The 11111-nt window shown below is 32.9% G+C and overlaps 1 long non-coding RNA gene across 1 annotated transcript in view; it reads right to left on the bottom strand.

The window, feature by feature from the left end:
- Positions 1–768: 768 nt before the first annotated feature.
- The window catches only part of LOC116421569, a 154121-nt gene continuing 143778 nt past the window's right edge, over positions 769–11111 (bottom strand). Inside the window, exon 2 of the long non-coding RNA XR_004231978.1 lies at positions 769–1533. This is a non-coding gene — a long non-coding RNA (uncharacterized LOC116421569). The remainder of the gene's footprint in view (positions 1534–11111) is intronic.

Here is an 11111-nt window from a genome sequence, read left to right as displayed (position 1 = left end):
GCATGCCCAATTCATTTCTTCTTTTCTCTATTTTATTCATGTAGCTATTTAAACGTATAAACGTATAAAATTTCCCCTAAACACTGCTTTGAATGCATCCCATAGATTTTGGTATGTTATCTCATTATAGTCATTCTCTTGGATGAAATTATGAATTGTTTCTGTGATTTGTTGTCTGATCTACTCATCTTTTAGAATTAGATAATTTAATTTCCACTTGGTTTTAATGTATCTTTCCCTGGCCCTTTATCAAATATAATTTTTATTGCATTATGATCTGAAAAGGAAGCATTTTCTATTTCCTCTGGTTTGTTCTCAATGTGTTTATTTATTGAAAGTGTTCTTAGGCTTAGAGTCACTTAATTGTCATCAATTATTTTTGTAGTCTGATTTCATCCTACCTGACTTGAAAAATGTTTTGAACCTTTCCATCCTTCCCTATTCCCCAGTTACCAAACTTGATACTCATAAAGCCCTAAATCTGAACATTCCCCTAATCAAGAGGTTTCAGGATTTCTTCCAGGATTAAGTACATCCTTATGTCTGCATTTTACTATAACCTTTGAATTTATCTTTCCAGATTGATCCCACATTCCTTTTTGTTATATATTCTGTAGCACAAACAAGCAGGCCAACTCGCTCTCTTTTTATTCCCAACCCACCCCCAAAATACACATCCTTTTTATACAGTCTCTCCCCATGATTCTTAGAATCCTTATCAAATTAGCATATTAAATATTCTCTGAACTTGGATTTTTTATCTGTGGCCTTTCAGTCTACTCTAATACTGTTTAGAATATTTGTCTAATTCATTTCCCAGACTCATATTTCACTTCTTGAAATTCTTTCTACCTTTCAAAGCATAGCTGCAGTGTTACTTTCTTCATGAAGCCCTCCTGGGACTTCCCACCAAAAAATATCTGGTTTTTTTTCCATTTGTAAGTACTCCATATGTACCCTTTTTAAGTAGAGCAATACTTTCAATGACCACATTGTCTACTAGTCTATGGAGTTATTTTCCTAGCATTAATGATTTCCTAATGATATAGGATCTAAATCTGTGATTTCATTGGTATTTAGTATTATCAGGTGAGCAAATTCCATATATCAATTGTCTTCCCTTCAACTTAAAATTGGAGAGTTGTTTAAAATACTGTGATTTTAATTTTTGTCCAGGGTTACTCAGCCAGTATATGTTAAAGGAAGGATTTGGATCTAGGTCTTCCTGGCTTCAAGGCTACATAATACACATTGTCCTTATGCTATCTTCTAAACATGCTTAAAAATACTATGATCTAAGAATGATCAAATTGATTTTTAACCTTAAAAAGCAAGAAAAAGATAGACATTAGATTTTAAGATTAGTTGCAACATATTTATTAAGAATATATTCAGGGTATGTAATGTAAATAATATTTCCAAGTGTATGACTGAGTAGAACAGGAAGTAGAGAGATAATGTCACAGGGTATTAAAAAATTATTAAATGACTCAGAATATCAATATCATTTGGTAGATCTTATGTAGAAGATATCTGAAAAACATAAATAAAAATGTCAAGGAATAGCAATTTTTGCATAGCATGTTCAATTGGATCAATTAATTAAACACAGACTGGTAAGTTAAAAACTTTCACCAAAATATCACAATATATGCTAAGTGTTTAGATACTGCTACCAATTATTTTTTAAATCAATATTTATTTGGAGCCAAACATAAGAGGTTTATAAGAAATATAAATTTAAACCAATATCTGTTAGTTTGCTACATAGTGGAGATATGAAGTGAAAAGTTAATCAGTCCTATATCTCAGAATTTACATTCCACTGGTAATCATTTCAAATAGAAGGATATATAGTTCAATAAAATCTTAGACTATTATTTCTAGCAACTTCAAAATTTATTGAGGATAAAAACTGAAATGCTTTCTTTATGACTAATAATACCATATCACATGTATAGTTTGAAAAATGATTTCCTCAAAAATATATTTTTGATTTGCAAAGTTCTCTATAACCTGGCCCTTTCCTACCTTTCTATGTTCTTACTCCTTATGTACCTTCATGTGCTATGATCCACTGATATTTCCTTTTTACTTTGATAGGACCCTCCATCTCTATCTTCACATTTGGGAATTTTCACTTGTTTTTCCCCATGTTTGGAATTCTCTCGCTTTTCATATGCACCTCATAACTAATCTAACTTCCTCTAAAGTCCAGCTGAAATTTCAAAGAAAAGCCAGGAAGTTTCTTGAGCTCTTCCCAGTTTTCCTCAGAAACAACACTAAATTAAGTCTCTAAGCAGATTCTAGAGAGGCAGAATCCACAAAAAAAAAAAAAAAAAAAAAAAAAAAAAAAAAAAAAAAAAAAAAGATGAAGTAAAACAGTTTTTCAGTTTAAGATAACAAAAGGATTTCAGAAAAGGTCTGTTTCACTTGGATAAAAGCAAACTCAGACCAAAGGAGGCATGGTATGGACAAACCAGCATGAGACATTTAGCCACAATACAGATAAGCAACCAAGACCCTTCAGTCTTGGCTTAGCAGGAAAATTGCAGAGCAAGCCAGCTGAAAGGCCTCAAGATCCAGCCAAAAAAGCAAATTGCTAGTCTCAGAACCACAGACCAACAGGAGAGGTTAGATTGGGCCACCCCATTTCAGGGGAAAAGCTGCCAGCATGTCAGGCTCCAGTGCAGAAAGCCAGTGACCAGATTCTGGTTTTCCAGCTTAAGAAGCTCTGAACAGTGTCCTCTGTGTCCTAGGAGATCTCAAGTATAGATGTTATGAAATAAGCTAAAAATGAAGGAGAGAAAGAAAAGAGCTCTCACCATAGAAAATTCCTGTGGTGATGGGAAGGAACAAAACACAAACTTAGAAGAAAACAGCAACAGCCAAATACCTACATGTGAAACCTCAAAGGAGAATGTTAATTTGTCTCATGCTCAAAATGTCTTCTTAGAAAATGTTCAAAAAGGATTTATAAAATTAAGTAAAAGAGGAAAAAGAAAATTAGAAAATGAAATGAGAGTTAATTAGGTGAATTCTGAAAAAAAGAGTAAAGAGCTTTGGAAAAGAAAGAATAAGAATAAATGAAAGAAAACAACTAAAATAGAATTGGCCAAATGGGGAAAAAAATCAAAGAAATTAACTCCTTAAAAAGCAGAATTGTTCAAATGGAAAAGAATGTAGAGAAGCTTACTGATGAAAATAGTTCTTTAAGAGTTAGAATTGGCAAATAGAAGTTGATGACTTTATGAGACATCAGAATCAGTCAAATAAAATCAAAAGAAAGAAAAAATATCAAAAAATATGAGATTTCTTTTGGGAAAATTACTGACTAGATCCAAGAGAGATTTAAAAATCATTTAACTATCCAAAAGCCATGATAAATAATCTGGACAGAATCTTTCAAGAATTATCAAGGAAAACTGTTGCCCTAATATCTTAGAATCAGAGGCTTAAATAGTCATTTAAAGAATCCATTGATCATGCCCTTTAAGAGACATGAAAATTAAAACTCCAAGGAATATTATAGCCAAATTTCAGAATTATAAGATCCAGGAGAAATAATATAGGCAATCAGAGAGAAACAATTCAAAAACCAAGTAGTCATAGACAGAATCACACAGGATTTAACTCTTATATTATAGGATCTAAGGGCATGGAATATGATATTCCAGAAGGCAAAGTGCTTGAAATACAACCAGGAATAAAATACCCAGAACAATTGAGTGTAATCTTTCTGGGGAAAAGATAGATATTAAATAAAACAGGGGATTTTTAAACTTTCCTGATGAAAAGACCATAACTGAACAGAAAATTTGATCTTCAAATACAAGACTCAAGTTAAAAAAAAAAATCTAAGAGGGAAAAAAAACATAAAAATACATGCTATTCAATAAAATTAAACTTTTTACATCCCTACAGAAGAAGATTATCTGTGTAACTTTTGAGAGCTGTATTTCTATTAGGGCAGTTGGAAGGAATATACATATTCAGAGGGTACAGATATAAGTTGACTTTAAAATGATGAGTTTAAAATAAAGGGGGAAAAAGGATTATCCTGAGAGAAGATGAAAGAGGAGCAGAATGATGTAAATCAGATCACATGAAGAGGAAAAAGGAAGATGACTATAATTATTTGAATTTTACTTTCATTGGATTTGACAAAAAGAGGAAATACCAAAGGCATTTAGATGGGTGTAGAAATTTATCCTACTTATAGGGAAGTAGGAGGGGAAGGGGAAAACAGAGGAAAGGGGATTGATAGAAAGGCAAAAGAGAAGGCAGAATTTTAAAATTAATAAATTAAAAAATTAAAAAAATGGAAAGAAAGGGGGTACTAATAGAAAGGTGGATACATCATGGGAGGTGGTGGTCAAAAGCAAAATGCTGTTGAGGAGTGAAAAGGTGAAAGGATAGAGAAAAGTATAAAAAGGGGAAATAGGATGGAGGGAAATACACAGTAATTATAACTGTACATGTGAATGAGATGAACTCTCCCATATAAAGAGAAGTAGATAACATAGTAGATTAAAAATCAGAATCCTGAAATATATAGGATTTGAAATAGATATTTGAAACAAAAGATACACTTAGAATAAAGGTGAAAGGATAGAGTAGAAAATATTATGGTTCAACTGAAGTTAAAAAAAAAAAAAAGAAAAAAAAAGTAGTGATCCTGATCTGAAAACAAAAAAAAAAAAAAAAAAAAAAAAGCAAAAATAGATAAAATTAAAAGAGATAAGGGAAAATACTGCATTTTGCTGAAAGAAATCACAGACGGTGAAGTAATATGAATACAAAACATATATCACTAAGTGATATAGCATACAAATTCTTGGAAAAGTTAATTTCATTAGAAGAAGTAATAGCAAAACAGCACTGCTATTAGGGGGTGGGGACCTTACTTAACCTTCCTCTCTCAGAAGCAAATCAATCTAATCATAAAATAAACAAGAAAATGTTAAAGATATGAATAGAATTCTAGAAAAGTTAGATAAATAGATCTTTAAAGAAAATTGAATGGTGAAAGAAAGAAATCATACTTAACTGATCAAATATCAGAGCATAAAAACCTTACAATTAAATACAAAAAGGCAGAAATAGTAACTATATCCTATTCAGATCATGATGCAATACAAATTACATGTGACAAAGGATCATGGAAAGATAGGCTAAAATTAATAGGAAAGTAAATAATCCAATCTTATGAATAAGTGGTCAAATAGCAGATTATAAAAAAATCAATAATTTCACCAAAGAGAATAGCATTATTGAAAGAATGTATCAAAATTTATGGGATGCAAAGAAAATAGTTCTTTAAAAATATTATATTTCTATATACTTGCATAGATAAAATAGAAAAGAGGAGATCAATGAATTGGACATGCGAGTAAAAAAGCTAGGAGAAAAACAAATTAGAAGTCCCTAATTAAATAACAAATTGGAAATTATAAAAATCAAAGGAAAGTTTCATAATATAGAAAGTAAGAAAACTATTGAACTAATAAAATTAAAAGCTGGTCTGATAAAAAATAACAAAAACATAGAAAAATGTTTATTAATTTGATTTTTACAAAAGAAGAAAAACAAATTATCAATATCAAAAAACAAAAGGGTGAATTCACCTTCAATGAAGAGGAAATTAAAGCACTAATTCAGTTATTTTGCCCACATGTATTTGCCCAAGCTTAGTCTGACAGTCTAATTGAAATGGATACATATTTACAAAGACATAAAGTACCCAAAATAACAAAGGATGAAATAAAATATGGAAACAACCACTTTCAGAAAAAGAAATTGAACAAGTATGAATGAATTCCCTAAGGAAAAAATATTTAGTTTTATGTATTTACATATCTACCAAACAATTAAAGAAAAATTACTCCAATATTAAATAAACTATATATATAGGCAAAGGACTTCTGTATAATTCCCTCTGAAAGAAATATGGGGTCGATACATAAATGAGAAAATGAAGAAAATTGTGAAACAAATTTCTTAATGAATATTGATGCAAAAGTTTTAAATTAAGTATTAACAAAGATATTATAGTAATTGATGCCAAGGATGATATACTATACCTAGGTTCAATTTGTACCAGGAATGCTGCACTGATTCAATAATAGAAAAATTATTAGGATAATTGACCACACCAATAACAAAAGTTATAAAAATCATTATCTCATTTATCTCAATGGATGCAGAAAAAGGTTTTGACAAAATGCAGCAATGATTCCTTTTAAAAAAGAGAGAACATAGAAATGAATGGAATTTTCCTTAAAATAATAAATAGCATCTTTCTAAAACCACTAGAAAGCATTATCAGTAATGGAGATAAGCTAGAAACCTTAAAAGTAAGATCAGGGGTGAAACAAGGCTTCTTTATTATTCAGTACTGTAGCAGAAATGCTAGGTTTAGCAACAAGAAAAGAAAAGAAATTGAAGGAATTTGAGTAGGCAATGAGGAAATAAATCTATCACTCTTTACAGATGATAAAATGGTATGGTTAGCTAGTCATAGAGAATGAAATAAAAAAGGTACTTGAAATAATTAATAACTTTAGCAAAGTTTCAGGATAGAAAATAAACCCACATAAATCATTGATTTTTCTTTATATTACCCACAGAGTCCAGTAATAAGAGACAGAAAGAGAAATTCCATTTAAAATAACTACAGACAACATAAAATATTTGGAAGTCTATCTGTCAAAACATACCCAAAACCATATAAACACAACTATAAAACACTTTCTACAGAAATAAAGTCAGATCTAAACATTAGGAAAAATATTAATGGCTTATGGGTAGGTTAAACTAATATAATAAAAATGACAATTCTAACTAATGGCTTATTCAGGTCATACCAATCAAACTGTAAATATGTGTGTGTATGCATATATTATATATATATATATATATATATATATATATATATGTATGTATATAAACATATTTATGTACATGTATATACAGAGGAAGAGGGGGAAAGAGAGAGAGAGAAAGAGAGAGAGAGAGAGAGAGAGAAAGAGATGAAAAAAATAACAAAATTCAACTGGAAAAAAAGGACCAGAATATCAAGGGAATTAATTTAATGGGGGAAAATGTAAAGGAAGGTGGCCTAGCAGTACTAGATTTAAAGTGTATTTTTAAGCAACAATCAAAACAATTTGGTACTGGCTAAGACATAGAGTAGTGAATCACTGGAATAGGTTAGGTAGACACAATAATCAATGACTATAGTAACCTATTGTTTGATAAACCAAATGACTCCAGCATATGGGATAAAAAGTCACTACAAAAATTGCTGGGAACATTAGAATGTCCAAATGTCAGTATAGACATATTCCATATCCCTTATCAAAATAAGATCAAATGGGTACATGACTTAAGTGTAAATAGTGATACTACATGTAACTTAGGAGAGCAAAGGATCTTTGGAGAAGGTAAGAATTTATCAACAAGAATCAACAAGAAATGGAAAACATCGTGAAATGCAAAATGGATAATTTTCATTATATTAAATTAAAACATTTTATACAAATAAAATCAATGTAGGCAAGATTAGAAATGAAGCAGAAAATATGTGTGTGTGTGTGGGGGGGGGGGGGAATTTCACAGCCAGTGTTTCTGATAAAGGCCTTATTTCTAAAATATATAAAGAACTAGAACAAATTTATAAGAAGTCATTCCACAAATGATAAGTGGTTAAATGAAATGAACACACAATTTTTCATATGAAACAATCAAAATTATCTATAGCCCTATTTTTAAAAAAAGTTCTGAAATCACTTTGATTGGAGAAATGCAAATGAAAACATCTCTAAGATATCAGATTGGCTGAGATGACAGGAAAAGATAATGTTAAATGCTGAAGGGAATGTGGCAAAACTGGGACATTAATGAATTGTTGATAAAATTGTGAAATGATCCAACCACTCTAGAGATCAATTTGCCACTATGTCCAAAGGGCTATAAAATTGTGTATACCTCTCAATCCAGCAGTGTTTCTACTGGCCTATATCCCAAGGAGAACATAAAAATGGGAAAAGGACTCACATGTGCAAAAATGTTTGAAGCAGCCTTTATTGTAGTGGCAAGAATCTGGAAACTGATTGGATGCCCATCAATTGGGGGATGTCTGAATAAGTTATGGTATATGAATGTTATGGAATATTATTGTTCTACAAAAAATGATCATAGATTATCAAAAATGACAGGACTAGATAATGAGTGTTGGAAGAGATGTGGGGAAAACTGGGACACTAATATATTCTTGGTGGAGTTGTGAAACAATCCATCAATTCTAGAGAGTAATAGGAAACTGTGTCTAAAGGGCTGTAAAACTGTGTATACCCTTTGATCCAGAAGTACCAGTACTGGGTTTATATCCCAAGGAAATCATAAAGGAGGGGAAAGGACCCACATGTGCAAAAATGTTTGTAGCAGCTCTTTTTTTGTAGTAGCAAAGAATTGGAAATTAATTGATATCTATCAATTGGAGAATGGATGAAAAATTGTGGTAGATGAAAGTAATGGCATATTATTGTTGTATTAAAAAAAATAATGAAGAAGTTGATTTTAGCAAGGCCTGGAAAGATTTACTCGAACTGATGATGAGCCAAATAAACAGAACCAGGAATACAGTATACAGAGCAACAGTAAGATTGTTCAGGGGGGCGGAGCCAAGATGGCAGAGAAGACACACGACTTTCTAAGCTCTTCTCTTACCCTCTTTATCAATATTATATTGAGCCTCAAAAATAGTCTTGACTGCTACAATTCGTAAAGACAAGAAGTAGAACAACTCACCGGCCTAAGAAAATCTGCAGTCTCCCCAAAAAAAGGTTGGTTCCGGGACCAGGGGGGAGATCAGTACAGACAGGGAGAGAAATTAGGTTCTGAGGAGAGCCTCAAACCGAAAGTGAAAGCACAGATCTCAGCACAAACTCGCAGCCCCAACCCGCAGAACGGGGCTTTTCCTTGGAGCAGTTGTGATCCTGCACAGCAGGAGGACACAGCCCGGGTTAGCCTCCAATCTGCACAGTGGGGGCTTGGTTTGGGGCCATAGAGCTTTTCCAGGGCCGATTTGCATTGGGCAGAGACACTGGGGCAGAGTTCAGGGTGGTATGCGGTCAGCTGCTAATACTCACAGTCCCACAAGAGGCTCCGGCCTGGGGCAGTGACACTTTCACCCCTTAGTCTCTAGCCAAGGGCAATCGCTAACCCACACAGCCCAACTGGGCATTTCGATAGCTTGGCCAGTGCTGAATCCACCTCCTGTTGGGGGAAGGGAAAACTCTCACTCAGAACACTCCCATACCTCGGAGCTGGAAATCGGGTTACATCTCTCCCTGCTCTGCAGAGGAAGCTGGTAACCCCCTTGCCTAGGAGACATACCCTAAAGGCTTTAAAACAAGAATAAAAAGATGAAAAGAACTATGGACAGCTTCTATGCAGAAAAAGAGCAGGTCAGCAAACCTGAAGAGACCTCAAATAGCAACAATGCATCAGACTGTCCTCCTTTACATGATGCTCTCATAGAAGAGACCATTAAAAGTCTCAAAAGAGAGTTAGAAGATAAATGGGGAAAGGAAAGAGAAGCCAGCCTTACAAGAGAGCAACAACTTCCTGAAATACGAATTGGAAAAGATAAAAAATTCCCAGGAAATGCAGGGAAACAAAATTTGTGAATTGGAAAAAGTAAAAAAAATCTCAGGAAAGTAAGAATTGTGAATTGGAAAAAATAAAGAATTCACTAGAAAGTAGGATTTGGCCTTTATTGGATTATTGGACTTATTGGACTTTCTGAAAACTATGATGAAAAAAAGAGCCTAGATACTATTTTACAAGAAATCATCAAAGAGAACTGCCCAGATGTAATAGAATCAGAAGGTAAAATAGGTATTGAAAGAATTCATCGAACACCTTCTGAAAGAAACCCTAAAATAAAAACCCCAAGGAATAGTTGGCCAAATTCAGAACTATCAGATTAAGGAAAAAAATTTACAAACAAGCCAAAAAAAACCATTTAAATACTGAGTGACAATAAGGATCACCCAAGATCTGCTGCCCTACATTAAAGGAAAGAAGGCTGGAAATATGATATTCTGAAAGGCACAAGAACTTGGGATGCAGCCAAGAATAAACTACCCAGCTAAGCTGAGCATTTTCTTCCAGGGAAGAAGATGGACTATTTAATGAAACAAATGAATTCCATTTGTTTCTGAAGAAAACCAGAACTAAACAAAAATTTGATCTCAAGCATAGAACCAAGAGATGCAGAAAAGGTAAAAATAACTCTTGAGAATTGTATTTCTGTTGTGATATACAAAAGAATACATGTATAATTTGATTGTACTGATATAACATAAAAAAGAGATATGGAAAAGGGATGATGGCAGAATAAGATGGGAAGGAGGGATAAAAGAGGAAACCACATCCACAAAGAGGCAAAGGAAACTTATCTATCTGAGGGAATTTAGAGAGGGAGAACATGTGTGAATCTTACTCCATCAGAGTTACTCAAATAAAAAATAATTGACATTTATTTTAGAGAAAATTCTCTCTCGCCTCATTAAAAAACGGGAGAGGAAAAGGAAAAGAAAGAGTAATAAGGGAAGGAAGGGAAAAGACTCAAAGGGAGGAGAGATTATAAAGAGGGTAAGCATTGTGATACAAAAGGGTACATAATTTTAAAAGGGAAAGAGGGTTGGGGAGGCAAGAATAAGTAAAGCACAATCTGGGTTATTAGGATGGTAGGAAACAGATTTAATAATTCTAACTGTAAATGTGAATGGGATGAACTCCCCCATAAAGAGGAGGCAGATAGCAGACTGGATCAAAGTCAGGACCCTACAATATGTTGTTTACAAGAAACACATTTAAAGCAGGGGGATACATATAGAGTAAAGGTAAAAGGCTGGAGCAAAATCTATTATGCTTCAGGTGAAGTCAAAAAAGCAGGGGTAGCCATCCTTATCTCAGATCAAGCAAAAATAAAAATTGTTCTAATTAAAAGAGATAAGGAAGGAAACTACATCCTACTAAAGGGTAGCATAAACAACGAAGCAATTTCAATATTAAACATATATGCAAGTGGTATGATCAAC

The sequence above is a fragment of the Sarcophilus harrisii genome, chromosome 2, assembly GCF_902635505.1.
Source record: "Sarcophilus harrisii chromosome 2, mSarHar1.11, whole genome shotgun sequence".
Taxonomy (NCBI): domain Eukaryota; kingdom Metazoa; phylum Chordata; class Mammalia; order Dasyuromorphia; family Dasyuridae; genus Sarcophilus; species Sarcophilus harrisii.
The sequence above is the reverse complement of the archived record's forward strand: the minus strand, read 5'-3'. Positions and strand labels throughout refer to the sequence as shown.